The sequence below is a fragment of the Pleurodeles waltl genome, chromosome 1_1, assembly GCF_031143425.1.
Source record: "Pleurodeles waltl isolate 20211129_DDA chromosome 1_1, aPleWal1.hap1.20221129, whole genome shotgun sequence".
Lineage (NCBI taxonomy): Eukaryota > Metazoa > Chordata > Amphibia > Caudata > Salamandridae > Pleurodeles > Pleurodeles waltl.
Window position 1 is genome coordinate 436567482 of NC_090436.1, and position 16968 is coordinate 436584449.

Here is a 16968-nt window from a genome sequence, read left to right on the forward strand (position 1 = left end):
GAGACCTAGGGGAATCCAAGGAGGGGTGACTGGCGGGGCTCGGACCTGGTTCTGTTACCCAGAATCCTTTGCAAACCTAAAAAATTGGCTAAAAAAACACATGTTCCTCACATTTCTGTGGCAGAAAGTTCTGGAATCTGAGAGGAGCCACACATTTCCTTCCACCCAGCGTTCCCCCACGTCTCCCGATAAAAATGATACCTCACTTGCGTGGGTAGGCCTAGCGCCCGCGACAGGATATGCCCCAAAACACAACGTGGACATATCACAGAAAACAGAGCTGTTTTTAGCAAAGTGACTACCTGTAGATTTTGGCCTCTAGCTCAGCCGCCACCTAGGGAAACCTACCAAACCTGTACATTTCTGAAAACTAGAGACCTAGGGGAATCCAAGGAGGGGTGACTGGCGGGGCTCGGACCTGGTTCTGTTACCCAGAATCCTTTGCAAACCTAAAAAATTGGCTAAAAAAACACATGTTCCTCACATTTCTGTGGCAGAAAGTTCTGGAATCTGAGAGGAGCCACAAATTTCCTTCCACCCAGCGTTCCCCCACGTCTCCCGATAAAAATGATACCTCACTTGCGTGGGTAGGCCTAGCGCCCGCGACAGGATATGCCCCAAAACACAACGTGGACATATCACAGAAAACAGAGCTGTTTTTAGCAAAGTGACTACCTGTAGATTTTGGCCTCTAGCTCAGCCGCCACCTAGGGAAACCTACCAAACCTGTACATTTCTGAAAACTAGAGACCTAGGGGAATCCAAGGAGGGGTGACTGGCGGGGCTCGGACCTGGTTCTGTTACCCAGAATCCTTTGCAAACCTAAAAAATTGGCTAAAAAAACACATGTTCCTCACATTTCTGTGGCAGAAAGTTCTGGAATCTGAGAGGAGCCACAAATTTCCTTCCACCCAGCGTTCCCCCACGTCTCCCGATAAAAATGATACCTCACTTGCGTGGGTAGGCCTAGCGCCCGCGACAGGATATGCCCCAAAACACAACGTGGACATATCACAGAAAACAGAGCTGTTTTTAGCAAAGTGACTACCTGTAGATTTTGGCCTCTAGCTCAGCCGCCACCTAGGGAAACCTACCAAACCTGTACATTTCTGAAAACTAGAGACCTAGGGGAATCCAAGGAGGGGTGACTGGCGGGGCTCGGACCTGGTTCTGTTACCCAGAATCCTTTGCAAACCTAAAAAATTGGCTAAAAAAACACATGTTCCTCACATTTCTGTGGCAGAAAGTTCTGGAATCTGAGAGGAGCCACAAATTTCCTTCCACCCAGCGTTCCCCCACGTCTCCCGATAAAAATGATACCTCACTTGCGTGGGTAGGCCTAGCGCCCGCGACAGGATATGCCCCAAAACACAACGTGGACATATCACAGAAAACAGAGCTGTTTTTAGCAAAGTGACTACCTGTAGATTTTGGCCTCTAGCTCAGCCGCCACCTAGGGAAACCTACCAAACCTGTACATTTCTGAAAACTAGAGACCTAGGGGAATCCAAGGAGGGGTGACTGGCGGGGCTCGGACCTGGTTCTGTTACCCAGAATCCTTTGCAAACCTAAAAAATTGGCTAAAAAAACACATGTTCCTCACATTTCTGTGGCAGAAAGTTCTGGAATCTGAGAGGAGCCACAAATTTCCTTCCACCCAGCGTTCCCCCACGTCTCCCGATAAAAATGATACCTCACTTGCGTGGGTAGGCCTAGCGCCCGCGACAGGATATGCCCCAAAACACAACGTGGACATATCACAGAAAACAGAGCTGTTTTTAGCAAAGTGACTACCTGTAGATTTTGGCCTCTAGCTCAGCCGCCACCTAGGGAAACCTACCAAACCTGTACATTTCTGAAAACTAGAGACCTAGGGGAATCCAAGGAGGGGTGACTGGCGGGGCTCGGACCTGGTTCTGTTACCCAGAATCCTTTGCAAACCTAAAAAATTGGCTAAAAAAACACATGTTCCTCACATTTCTGTGGCAGAAAGTTCTGGAATCTGAGAGGAGCCACAAATTTCCTTCCACCCAGCGTTCCCCCACGTCTCCCGATAAAAATGATACCTCACTTGCGTGGGTAGGCCTAGCGCCCGCGACAGGATATGCCCCAAAACACAACGTGGACATATCACAGAAAACAGAGCTGTTTTTAGCAAAGTGACTACCTGTAGATTTTGGCCTCTAGCTCAGCCGCCACCTAGGGAAACCTACCAAACCTGTACATTTCTGAAAACTAGAGACCTAGGGGAATCCAAGGAGGGGTGACTGGCGGGGCTCGGACCTGGTTCTGTTACCCAGAATCCTTTGCAAACCTAAAAAATTGGCTAAAAAAACACATGTTCCTCACATTTCTGTGGCAGAAAGTTCTGGAATCTGAGAGGAGCTACAAATTTCCTTCCACCCAGCGTTCCCCCATGTCTCCCGATAAAAATGATACCTCACTTGCGTGGGTAGGCCTAGCGCCCGCGACAGGATATGCCCCAAAACACAACGTGGACATATCACAGAAAACAGAGCTGTTTTTAGCAAAGTGACTACCTGTAGATTTTGGCCTCTAGCTCAGCCGCCACCTAGGGAAACCTACCAAACCTGTACATTTCTGAAAACTAGAGACCTAGGGGAATCCAAGGAGGGGTGACTGGCGGGGCTCGGACCTGGTTCTGTTACCCAGAATCCTTTGCAAACCTAAAAAATTGGCTAAAAAAACACATGTTCCTCACATTTCTGTGGCAGAAAGTTCTGGAATCTGAGAGGAGCCACAAATTTCCTTCCACCCAGCGTTCCCCCACGTCTCCCGATAAAAATGATACCTCACTTGCGTGGGTAGGCCTAGCGCCCGCGACAGGAAACGCCCCAAAGCGCAACGTGGACACAACCAAAATTTTTGAAGAAAACAGTGCCTACCTGTGGATTTTGGCCTGTAGCTCAGCCGGCACCTAGGGAAACCTACCAAACCTGTGCATTTCTGAAAACTAGAGACCTAGGGGAATCCAAGGAGGGGTGACTTGCGGGGCTCGGACCAGGTTTTGTTACCCAGAATCCTTTGCAAACCTCAAAATTTGGCCAAAAAAACACTTTTTCCTCTCATTTCTGTGGCAGAAAGTTCTGGAATCTGAGAGGAGCCACAAATTTCCTTCCACCCACCATTCCCCCAAGTCTCCCGATAAAAATGATACCTCACTTGTGTGGGTGGGCCAGGTGCCTGCAACAGAATAAGGCCCAAAACCTGAAGAGATAGAAGGGAGAGGTATTTTTGCAATATATCATTTTGATGTGTGCACATACGTCCGTGATGTGCCAAACACTAAAATAGTGAAAAGAAACACACTTAGGTTATGTGAAGAAGACCCCTCACCCACCAACCAAGTTGGTGGCATGCTTCATCATCGGGGTCCCACCCGAGGCACCTAGCGTGTCACAGGTGTGCTGCGACGCCTGATTACAGCGGAGCAGGTTTTGTCATTTTTTACAACACATACTGGTTGGATTTGGCACGAGGGTGAGTGATGGTTCAGTGGATCAAATTTTATTAACAAGAGATTTCACAAAAATGAAATGCACTGCTAATAACTGAAAGGCAAAAAAGTGAACCAATGACTCACAGCTCGTGAGCTGTAAAGCCGCGACAAGGCACCAACCGCTTTACAGTCCATTCACACACCTTTCATACATGACACGCACAAGACCATTCACACCGCCAGCCACGGGCCCAGCACATTACAACACTCACATCGACAGACCGCGCCACTCAAGGGCCCATCACTTACATACGCCCACATGCCTGATACAAGAATCACACCAGCTGATGGGAGTGTGGACTGCCGTTTGGCTGGCACCGCCAGCCAAGCGCCACCCCACGCACACCGCCAGCCAAGCGCCACCCCACGCACACCGCCAGCCAAGCGCCACCCCACGCACACCGCAATCACTTTTTTTAATTTATAAACAACAAATAAACTACTAATTATAAAATAGGCACTAAACTACAAACACAAAACCTCAAACTAAATACACGACAGATGCCAACCGTGAAACATATGAAAATATAAAACAGACAGCTTACGCTCACGGTATTTCCCAAAAGTTTTTCCTTGTGTGGTAACTTCTAAAACAGCTGGGCACACACAGCCCAGGCTTTGAAGGGCATTCGGGGCAGTACATCCGGCTCTCCCTCCGGATTGATCTCCGGGCACATACTCTACATTTCTTTGTGGGCATGTCTTTTTTGGGAGTGGGAGGAATGTGATCTGGAAAGTGCCGATCTTTCAATCTAGCCACATCCTCCACCACTTCTACTCTAGGAACTCTTGCCGGTTCCACCACAATAAGGCTTTCTATCACCGACTCCTGAAATTTAACAAAAGTCATCCTTGACTCAGGTGAACAATCCTTGTATACAATAAAGGCATTAAAAGTTGCCAAATGAAATAAATGTAGGGCCAACTTTTTATACCACACATACGACTTACGAAGAGCAGTGTAAGGTTCCAACCTCTGATCTACTCTATCAACACCACCCATGTGCCTATTGTAGTCCAAAATGCACGCAGGTTTGCGCACTTCCGCAACCTGACCCCAAACAGCCACAGGGGAAGTACTCTCATCGTGGATGGTCGATAGCATGTACACATCCCTCCTGTCTGAAAATTTCATAGCTAACAGCTCATTATTCCGCAAGGCACTGCACTGTCCCCTCTCAAGTTTTTTACAGACAAGCTCCCTTGGATAGCCTTTGCGGTTAGAACGGATTGTGCCACAAGCAACAGTGTCCACCCTAAACAACTCCTTGAACAACTGCACTCCAGTGTAGAAATTATCTACGTACAAATGGTGACCTTTGTTAAACAGCCGTCTAGCAAGTTCCCACACAATTTTTCCGCTAACTCCAAAAGTGGCCGGACAACCAGGAGGGTCAATACTGGAATCCCTACCAGTGTAGACCCGGAAATTATAAACATATCCTGTACTGCTTTCTGACAACAGATACAATTTAATCCCATACCGTGCCCTCTTACTAGGGATGTACTGCTTAAAAACTAAACGCCCCTTGAAAAGGACCAAAGACTCGTCCACACTTATCTCTTTGCCTGGAACATAGACCTCTGAAAACCGATCCACAAAATGATCAAGGACAGGCCTAATCTTAAAAAGGCGGTCACAATCAGGGTGATCTCGTGGCAAGGCTAAAGCATTGTCTACAAAATGCAGCATACGAAGAAGAAGCAAATACCGATTACGTGTCATAGTTGCAGGAAATATAGCAGTTGCCATCAAGGGACTAGTAGACCAATAAGAAGCCAGTGACGGCTTCCTGATCAACCCCATCAAAAAAGTCAAACCTAAAAACCTTTTCATCTCTTCCAGATATGTGGGAACCCAATGAGTAGCTCTAGACTGAGGCTTAAGTCTGGCAGCGTTGTCCCGCAAATATTGCTCTGCATACACATTTGTCTGCTCCACAATCTCTTCCAAAAATACATCGTCCATAAACAAGTGAAAGAATTGGACAGGCAGAAAGTTTTCCGTATTAACTCTACACCCTGGGAGACCAGTAAATGCAGGTAACTGTGGCTGCTCCATGTTTGGGGCAATCCAGGTGTCAGGTCTTCCAATGGGAAACCCTGCAGCCCCAGGCTGCTGCACTCTTGGCACATCAATGTCCTCCTCTAACACAGGCCCTTCATCTGCACTGAGAGTAGCTTCCTCATCAGAAGAATGCTCTTGGACAGAAAACTCACTTCCAGAATCTCCTGCTTCCTCCTCTGCCTCAGATGCAGAGTCAGTGTCGTAATCATGGTCTGAAGACGACTCAAAGAGCATGCGAACAACCTGCTGAGCGGTCACTTTGCGGCTAGCCATGATCCTAACAACAAATGGATTGCCAACAACAACTAGCACTAAAATAAGTAATGAACAAAGTGTAGCTTTATCACAAAGAGTTATGTACTACAAAAAACTATACCACACAGTTGCCTGAAATAGCTACTCACCAAGCAACTACTCTGCAATCACCAATGATATCCCACTAAAAAGAAAAAAGAAAAAAGCAATTTAGACATATGACAACACAAACACCACTGTGCTCAAATCTAAGGACAATGTCAAACACACAATACTGCATTTAGTACACCACCTACAAACATGTCAACAATACTCCTTTGGAGTAAATTGCGTTCACTTACCTAAAACATGCAACTATGCAAACCACTGGACAACTACTGCCAAAACCTCAAAGATCCACAGCAAAGGAAGCAAAAGCGTTGAACTAGAAGAAAAAGAAGAAATAAATTGTTATAATCACAAATACAAATACTTTGCCAGTTGACAAACACCCCACCACCAAGAACTTAGAAGTTGTCCCTGGTACCTAAGTGGATCCTGCCCCCCTCGGGGTAGATGGGCGTAAAAGAATTGGCCAATCGGACCCCAAGGGGGGCAGAAATGGGCAACACCTCTGTGCCCCCTTTCAGGGGGCGACCCTTCCCCAAGGGGTCGCCCCCAAAAACACACACAAAAAACGATATCCCTGGTGTCTAGTGGTTTTCGCCCCCCCCTGGGGGCAGATCCGCCGAAAAAACGGCCGATCTGCCCCCAGGGGGGGGCGAAATACAAATAAAAATTGCCCCGGGGGGGGGGCGACCCTTGCCCAAGGGGTCGCCCCCAAAAACAAACATAAAAAAATATATCCCTGGTGTCTAGTGGTTTTCGCCCCCCCCTGGGGGCAGATCCGCCGAAAAATCGGCGAATCTGCCCCCAGGGGGGGGCGAAATACAAATAAAAATTGCCCCCGGGGGGGGGCGACCCTTGCCCAAGGGGTCGCCCCCAAAAACACACACAAAAAACGATATCCCTGGTGTCTAGTGGTTTTCGCCCCCCCCTGGGGGCAGATCCGCCGAAAAAACGGCCGATCTGCCCCCAGGGGGGGGCGAAATACAAATAAAAATTGCCCCGGGGGGGGCGACCCTTGCCCAAGGGGTCGCCCCCAAAAACAAACATAAAACAATACATCCCTGGTGTCTAGTGGTTTTCGCCCCCCCCCTGGGAGCAGATCCGCCGAAAAAACGGCCGATCTGCCCCCAGGGGGGGGGCGAAATCCAAATAAAAATTGCCCCCGGGGGGGGCGACCCTTGCCCAAGGGGTCGCCCCCAAATTTAATCAAACAGAAAATCCCTGGTGGCTAGTGGAGATTCCTGCTCCACGATCGCGGGCCCTGCCCGCGATCGTGGAGCAGGAATCTTGAGAAAACAGACACAGGGGGAAAGGAAAAACCCTTTCCTTTCCCCCCATGTCTGTTTTCTCAAACCCCCCGCCCCCCAAAAACGGAGAGGACTCACCTTAGAGCTCCTGCTCCGAAGACGCGCTGGAAGCAAATGGCTTCCAGCGCGCCGGCAACACTCGATGACGTCAGCGCGCTGAGCGCGCGCTGACGTCATCGGATTGCCGTGGGGGGGGGCGGGGGTGGAAGGGGAAGGTCTTCCCCTTCCATCCCCGCCTGGGGGGGGAAGGGGGGTGCACGGGGGGCGCGCTAGCGCGCCCCCAAGTTCCCCTGTGCCATGGACGAGATGATCTCGTCCAAGGCACAGGGGAACTGTAGCCTTGGACGAGATCATCTCGTCCAAGGCACAGAACAGGTTAATCCCTTCTTCAGTTTGTGGTTAAGAAAATGCTGCCCATGAGTGATTTTAATGTGTTTCTATGCTGAATTTAATACTCTCACATAATCTTATAAAAATCAACATATAGGTACTAGTGTCTTAGTCTGACCATTCACTTGCTTACATCTTCTCTTATCTAAAACCTGCTATACCATCTAACCCAAGGTAGCCTCAGACATGGCAGACTTCTGAGGTCAGGCACTATAACCTAAAGTGCTTAGGAGTTTAAGGTAACTTCTAACACAGTGTTTCACAACCTTTTGACTTGTGTGGACACCCACTTTATCATTACTGGAACCCAGGGACCCCCACTGAATCATTATTGGGATCAGGGGACGACCCCACTGAGTCATTACTGAAAGATGGGGACCTAAGCTGTTAATATTATTAAATTTTCTAAGTAGTCGCGGACCCCCTGAAGAGCCCACAGGTTGGGAACCACTGTTCTAACATATCCACGTTTACATTTCTCAGCGCTTCTGTTCCTGAAGCACTGCTGAAAAGTAGTCACCACAAAATTTCAGTCAGTCTTCACAAGCTTGTCTGTCTCCACACCACAAAAAACATGACTCAAAGATGGAAACTCAAAAAAGCCTACCTTGACAAATGTATCAGAAACATCAGGAACCAGTGAAAAGAGATCTGCAGTAGCAAACCAATCCTGATTCACTATCGAAAACACCAGGTTTGAAACAATAACACTGAGAAAACCGTTTGGATTTCTGCTGACTTTCCCTTCCACCAACTCATGTAGGACCAGATCATTCATTGGTGGTAAAATAATGTTCGCAATTTGCAACCAATATTTTTGCGACCATTAAGAAAGGTTAAGAACCGACCTATGTACAAATCTTCTTACAATTCCGAATTGTAGTGGTGTCAGGAGACTGTGATTGTTTTTAAGTAAAGCATTTTTAAAAAATCAGTCTGTTTTCCACAGGGCTATGTTTAATAAAAAAGGTTTATTTTCTTCGTGTTCCTTTAAGAGTTTGCAGTGGCCCTTTTGGACCTCTGCAAATGCAACAAAGAAGAGGGGAATCCTAGATGACTCCTTCCCTTTTGTGCATGCATTACCGCCTCCTTTGAGTTCTTGGTTCCATGTTTTGTGGCTATATTCAGATCACAAAACATTTGATCTGGTATTTGAAAGGGACACCTACAACACACCCCTTCCAGACGCTGAATCGGTATCCATTGAGAATCCCTTTGTACTAGTCAGGAAAAACGTCTTCCTCCGAAAATGGGATTAGTGCAAAAAAAAAAAGCATTTGCACTGTTGCAAAGCCAAACTGGAGAATTTCTGACTGTTTGAACTAGGGCACATCTCTTCCCTAATCCTGAAGCAACCTTCCAATATTGGTTTTGTTCAATTTGTTTAAAAAAAATAAAAGCATCTATCATTACTCTAGGCCCATGATCAGTAGCAAGCACGAAACTATTTCACCTTTCAGTAGATGTGGCCTCACCTTCATTGCCAATGTCTGCAAGGCGTGACAAATTGTGACACGAAAGTAAGATGGGGGGCATCAACAGACATCCTGGTCACTCTCTCTATAGACCTAATTTCAGGATGTGGAAAGCATGAACACCTAAAGATAGTATGAAGCCCTGCCATCATAGCCAGCTCCCTCTAATGATAGATTTTGGGATAGTAATAGATAACTTCTTCACACACTCGACAACAGATGCTAGGATTGTTGGGAAAGCATAGTTCTCAGAGGTCCCAGCCTTTGTGCTGGGAAAGCAGCATCTATAACACAATGCTCCTTTCAGGATGCCCTTGAACTACCAGATCTTAGAGTATAGGCTTGAGTGGTGTGGGTTCTTGCACTTCCATGCCCATTGGGTCATGGTGGCTCTAGGGGAATAGGGAACTGTGATTTTAACACCTGAAGCTATTGTGATGAAAAAATGGTGCACAGGAAGGGGTCAGCCCCCTTCAGACATGCTGACAGCACCACAGGATCGCAAGGGGGGGATGTACATGATGTGGATGCTCTCATTCAGACAGGATTGATGCTATTTGTAAAATTGAGGCTGCCAATGGAATCTCGAAAGGACGGAGGGGTTTGGCACATTTTCCCATAAACTACAGTTGCACAAAACATAAACTACCCATATAGTCATATATGGCGTATTGCTAAAAGAGCATGATAATCCCCCAAAACAGGAGTCTCAAATAAGACCAACAATCCCTAAAAAGAGGCTTAGACTGAGGGCAGGGCCTGGTATTTTGTCTAAGATGTGGCAGACTCCAGAAAATACATTGTTAGACCTGACAGCCTTAGGGTAGTCACCCCTAACTTTTTGCCTGCCTCCCTCCACTTTGTGGACACTGTTTTTGCTGGCTTTTAGACTCTGCGCACTTTACCACTGCTAACCAGTGCTAAAGTGCATATGCTCTCTCCCTTAAAACATGGTAACCTTGAATCCTACCTGATTGGACTATTAATTTACTTATAAGTCCCTAGTCATGTGCACTCTATGTGCATAGGGCCGGTAGATTAAATGCTACTAGTGGGCCTGCAGCACTAGTTGTGCCACCCACTTAAGTAGCCCCTTTTTCCTTGTCTCAGGCCTGCCATTGCAAGGCCTGTGTGTGCAGTTTCACTGTCACCTCGACTTGGCATTTAAAAGTACTTGCCAAGCCTAAAACTCCCCTTTCTCCACATATAAGTCACCTCGAATGTGTGCCCTAGGTAACCCCTAGAGCAGGGTGCTGTGTGGGTGAAAGGCAGGACATGTACCTGTGTAGTTTACATGTCCTGGTAGTGTAAAACTCCTAAATTCGTTTTTGCACTACTGTGAGGCCTGCTCCCTTCATAGGTTAACATTGGGGCTGCCCTCATACAGTATTGAAGTGTTAGCTGCTGATCTGAAAGGAGTAGGAAGGTCATATTTAGTATGACCAGAATGGTAATATAAAATCCTGCTGACTGGTGAAGTTGGATTTAATATTGCTATTCTAGAAATGCCACTTTTAGAAAGTGAGCATTTCTTTGCACTTAAATCTTTCTGTGCCTTACAATCCACGTCTGGCTGGGCTTGGTTGACAGCTCCTTGTGCATTCACTCAGACACACCCCAAACACAGGGTACTCAGCCTCACTTGCATACATCTGCATTTTGAATGGGTCTTCCTGGGCTGGGAGGGTGGAGGGCCTGCTCTCACACAAAGGACTGCCACACCCCCTACTGGGACCCTGGCAGACAGGATTGAACTGAAAGGGGACCTGGTGCACTTCTTAGCCACTCTTTGAAGTCTCCCCCACTTCAAAGGCACATTTGGGTATAAAACAGGGCCTCTGCCCTACCTCATCAGACACTTGCTGGAGAAGAAACCTGAACCAGAAACTACATCCTGCCAAGAAGAACTGCCTGGCTGCTCAAAGGACTCACGTGTCTGCTTTCTACAAAGGACTGCTGCCTTGCTGTTGGCCTGCTGCCTTGCTGAACTCTTGTCTGGCTGTGAAAGTGCTCTCCAAGGGCTTGGATAGAGCTTGCCTCCTGTTCCCTGAAGTGTCAGGACCAAAAAGACTTCTGTTTTTCACTTGGACGCTCCGTGCGGAGAAAATTTCAAGGCACAGCTTGTTCCGCGGTGAGAAAAACGCCGCACACCGACGCTGATCGACGCGACACTCTTGGGACGACCGGAAATCCGACGCACGGCTTCGCAAGGACAACGCCGCCCGACCTCTAGAGGAGAAATCGACGTGACGCCTGCTGTGAGATCGTAATTTCGACGCGCAGCCCCGCAGAACAACGCGCAGCCGGAAAACAAGCAGGAAAATCCACGCACAGGCCCGGGACATCTGGTAATCCCCGCGACCCACAGAAAGAGACTGTCCGTGCGCCGGAAAACGACGCACGACTTCCCCGCGTGGAAAATAACGACACAAGTCAGTGTGTGCTGGGGAGAAATCGATGCACACACCCTTTTTCCACGCACCCCTTCCTTTGTGGCCCTCTGAGGAGATTTTTCCACTCCAAACCAGGTACTTGTGCTTGAAAGAGACTTTGTTTATATTCTAAAGACTTAAGACACTTTGGGGGTCATTCTGACCTCGGCGGTAAAAGGCGCCTACCGCCGGTCAGAAATCCTCCATAATCCCGCCGCGGTCGCGGAAACCCGCCACGGTCATTCTGACCCGCAGAAGGCAAACCTCCGAAAATCCGACCGCCACAACAGACCGCCAGACCAGCGGTCGGCGGAAAGGTGGAGGTCACAAAACCTCCACCGTCACGCCAACAGAAATACGCCCATGCCATTACGACCCACGAATCCACGCGGCGGTCATTCAAACGCGGTATTCCATTGGCGGGACACACCGGCGCGGTCAGAATACCCACCAACGAACAAAACTCACCCACATTGGACGATTTGAATCCCACACACCTGATACACATACACACACCACTCCCACACACACAATACAATATAAAACACCCACCCACATCACCCACAAACCCCTACGCTTACAAAATCGTAAAGAAGGCAAGAGCGAGACACCAGCATCCAAAACATAACAGCCACAGCCACTCACCACCATCACCCACACACTATCCACACACAAAACAACACACACCACCACACTCAACTCACTTAAATACACATACTCCACCCCACACATCATACACACCACCCCATGGCACCCCAAAGACAACCCCGCTTCACAGACGAAGAACTCAGGGTTATGGTGGAGGAAATCGTTCGTGTAGAGCCCCAGCTGTTCGGCACACAGGTCCAATACACCAGCATTGCCCGGAGGACGGAGCTATGGCAGAGGATTGTCGACAGGGTGAACGCAGTGGGACAGCACCCCAGAAATCGGGAAGACATCAGGAAGCGATGGAACGACCTACGGGGGAAGGTGCGTTCCATGGTATCCAGGCACAACATCGCCGTGCAGAAGACTGGCGGAGGACCCCCACCTCAACCCCCACAATTCACATCATGGGAGGAGGAAGTCTTGAACATCCTGCATCCTGACGGCCTCGCAGGAGTCGGCGGAGGAATGGATACTGGTAAGTTGAAGCTTCAATACTGCTTCCCCCCCACCTGCATGCCAAATCAGACCCCAACCCTCACCCCCATCCTCGAACCCCACCCTCACCCCCACCCCCATCCTCACCCCCACCCTCACCCCCACCACCATCCTCACCCCCACCACCATCCTCACCCCCACCCCCAGCACACCTATTCCCCGCCAATGTCTCACCATCACAACCCACACATCCCAAAACCTAGGCCTGCATGCGTCCACTAAGCATGGACACCCATCACCAAAGCATGCCCAATGCATATACACATCCCCCCCACAAGCCACCCTCACCAAAGCCCCCACACACGAATGCCAGCACTTGGGGACACGGGAACCCACAGATACACCCATATGCCACACATTGAAACTATAACCATACCTCTATACCCCTGCAGGACCCGACCGTCAACACACCGCGGCGGAGGGGCCAGAATTATCCACACCCCCCACCCAAGAGGCCGTCAGCGATGACAGCAGCTCTGTCGATCTGGACACCGATGACCAGCCCGGACCATCGGGGACCTCTGGACAGTCGGTTCCCCTCACACAGGCACAGGCCACTATAGACCCTAACCCCTCTGGGAACACCAGCACAGCTCCCACCCAGCGGGCCCATGCCTCTGTCTCCAGGGCGCGTCAATCTGCGGTGTGTCTACCACTACAGGGCACCCAGGATAACCCACCACCCCAACAACAACAGGGACCTGGGGGCAGTGGTAGTGGGCACACCGGCCAGGGGGCAGAGGCCCAGGGAAACAGGGCAACTCGGCGGGCAGCTGTGCGACAGGGGGGGGAGGAGAGGCCCAGGGAACCCACTCTCCACGAGGTCCTCACCACCATCATGGGAGCATACAACCGCTCCCAGGAGACGATGGCGACGGTACTGGCCCGGTTCCAGGAGATCCAGGTGCTGCAGGAGGAACACTATCGGGGGTACAGGGAGGACATCCGAGCCATCAACACCACCCTGGTTACCATGGTAGGGCTGCTGCAGGACCTCGTAAACAGCAGGGCGGACACTGAACAACACCCAAGGGCCCCTGCCACTAGCCGGGACCAAGAACAGCCATCCACCTCCGCCGGCGCTAGTGGACAGGAGGCCCCCGCACAGCAGCAGCCCACCAGACCCCCACCTCCTGCAGGAGAAGAACCACCCCGCAAGAGGGCCCTGAGATCTCGCAAGACAGAGTAGGATGTCAAGACCCCCGCCAGCAATGGATACCACCTGATGTCATCCCACTGTCCCACATTGTCACCCTGTCCATCCTCGAACTGCCCATGCTCCATCTCTCCACAGGCCTCTGGACAATGCACCTGTGTGACTGTTACTCTGGACTCTGCCATGGACATTCCTTCACCATAGCCCCCACCCACTTGAAACCACCCATCCCATTTTGAGCACTTCAATAAACACCTATTTTGCACCAAAATATCAGGAGTCTGGCTGTGATTTCAATAGATTGTAATTGACATGACAGTGCAAATATGTCCTTGTACATGGTGAAGTCAACAAACAGCTGCCACAAAGCTGTAGTCCATGGGGAAACGAAGCACAGGACTCGTAGTGGGGACCCCAGATCTGAAACAGGGAGGGAAAAGCCACAACTCAGTCATCATACACTGGGGCAAATAGACAGGCAGCAGAGATGCTGCAGAGTAGTTAACTTTTACTAAATTATCTTTGAAATGTTACCTGTGTCCTATTGGAAGTACTGTTCAATGATTCTGTCCCTGTTGTCTGTTTCAGCCCCGTCGTCTTCCTCCTCGTCACTCTCCTCAGGTTCCACCGCTGCCACAACACCACCGTCTCGACCATCCTCCTGCAGGAAAGGCACCTGGCGGCGCAAAGCCAGGTTGTGAAGCATGCAGCAGGCCACGATGATGTGACACACCTTCTTAGGTGAGTACATTAGGGATCCCCCGGTCATATGCAGGCAGCGAAACCTGGCCTTTAGGAGGCCAAAGGTGCGTTCGATCACCCTCCTAGTACGCCCATGGGCCTCATTGTACCGTTCCTCTGCCCTGGTCCGGGGATTCCTTACTGGGGTCAGTAGCCACGACAGGTTGGGGTACCCAGAGTCCCCCAATAGCCATACACGGTGTCTCTCTAGCTGTTCCATCACGTAAGGGATGCTGCTATTCCTGAGGATGTAGGCGTCATGCACTGACCCTGGGAATTTGGCATTTACATGCGAGATGTACTGGTCAGCCAAACACACCACCTGGATGTTCATTGAATGGTAACTTTTTCTGTTCCTGTACACCTGCTCCCTGTCTCTTGGGGGAACCAAAGCCACATGGGTCCCATCAATGGCACCAATTACGTTGGGAATATGTCCAAGGGCGTAGAAATCACCCTTCACTGTAGCCAGTTCGCCCACCTCAGGGAAAATGATGTAGTTCCTCACGGATTTCATCAGGGCAGACAACACTCTGGATAACACCTTTGAAAACATGGGCTGAGACATCCCAGAAGCAATTCCCACGGTTGTCTGAAATGACCCACTTGCCAAGAAATGGAGTACTGACATGACCTGCACCAGAGGGGGAATCCCTGTGGGTTGGCGGATGGGGGACATCAGGTCGGGCTCCAGCCGGGCACACAGTTCATGGATAGTGGCACGGTTAAGACGGTAGGTCAGGATAATGTGGCGTTCTTCCATTGTCGACAGGTCCACCAGCGGTCGGTACACGGGAGGATTCATCCGTCTCCTCGCCCAACCCAGCGGACGGTGCCTAGGAAGGACAACATGGAGCACACAGTCAGGCAACCCACAGGTACGTACTCACAGCTAGCACAGTATACGATTCTCTATGCAGTGAATGGCGTGTATGAGTGGCTATGCAAGGCCTAGGCCTGTGTGACGCAGTTGAAATTGAGCCATGTGGGCCCTGGAAATGGCGGCTGCCTGACCTGTGAAGTGTGACAATGGGATGTGAGGTCAATGCGCTGGCGTGGCACACCGCGGCGGGCGGCGGGCCAAGACAGCGGCGCGAAGCCGCATTGGTTAACATTGAAGCCTATGGGTTTCAGGAGCCAATGGCGAAGGGCGCCGGCGGTGGCGGGACGCACCGCCGCGGTACGCACCGCCGCGGACGTGACCGCCATTTTCTATCTACTTATCCACTTGCGACTTGAACTTTCACAGGAGAGGACCTATACTGCAAGTGTTGCTGTGACCTCGGTCTGGAAGGGACAATGGCTGCTGCGACTGGGGAAAGGGCCCCTGCCTTCACTGGAGAGGAGTTGGAGAAACTTGTGGATGGGGTCCTCCCCCAGTATGCGCTACTCTACGGTCCTCCAGACCAACAAGTGAGTTTAATTCAATCTGGATTTGGGGCCACTGGCTGGCTTGGGGGCCTGGCGGGGATGGGGGGCATGTTGGGGCTGGCGGGGGGCCTGGCGGGGATGGGGTGCATGTTGGGCATGGCGGGGGGCCTGGCGGGGGGCCTGGCGGGGATGGGGGGCATGTTGGGCATGGCGGGGGGCCTGGCGGGGGGCCTGGCGGGGATGGGGGGCATGTTGGGTATGGTGGGGGGCCTGGCGGGGATGGGGGGCATGTTGGGGCTGGCGGGGGGCCTGGCGGGGACGGGGGGCATGTTGGGCATGGCGGGGGGCCTGGCGGGGGGCCTGGCGGGGATGGGGGGCGTTGGGCCACTGGAAAGGAAAATGCTGAGTAACTTGAACGTGGTATTTCTCCCTCCCTGTACGTGTCACATAGGTCCGCGCCCATGAGAAGATCGGGATTTGGCGTGCCATCGCCAAGGAAGTCCGGGGCCTGGGGGTCCACCATCGACGGGGCACCCACTGCCGCAAGAGGTGGGAGGACATCCGCCGCGGGACCAAGAAGACCGCCGAGTCTCTGCTGGGGATGGCCTCCCAACGTAGGCGGGGTGCCTGCCGTCAACTGAGCCCCCTGATGTTCCGGATCCTGGCGGTGGCCTACCCTGAAATGGATGGGCGCGTGAGGGCAGCACAGCAGACACAAGGGGGTGAGTACAAGCATCATCTACTCTGTTGTCGTGCAGTGGAGGTGTCTGGGTGGGGGAGGAGGGCTGTGGGTCCCCCTAGGCCAGGGCGATATCTGTAGGCTGGGCACCCCCGTAAGCCCCTGTGTCCCCAGCCACCACCCTCAGTAGTGTGTCAGTACAGCCATCCCTGGGCCGTGTCATCCATGGGTGCAGTTGACAACTCTAGGCGTGTAGGGCATGTTCCACGGAATGCGTAGCGGACCCCAAGTGCGCAACTTAGTGCAGGGGGCATCTGTGT

At 51.0% G+C, this 16968-nt stretch overlaps 1 protein-coding gene across 3 annotated transcripts in view; it reads right to left on the minus strand.

Moving 5' to 3' along the window:
- LOC138284953 (baculoviral IAP repeat-containing protein 1-like) overlaps positions 1-16968 on the minus strand; it is a 472954-nt gene that overhangs the window by 162185 nt on the left and 293801 nt on the right. The gene's annotated exons all lie outside the window — the stretch shown is intronic.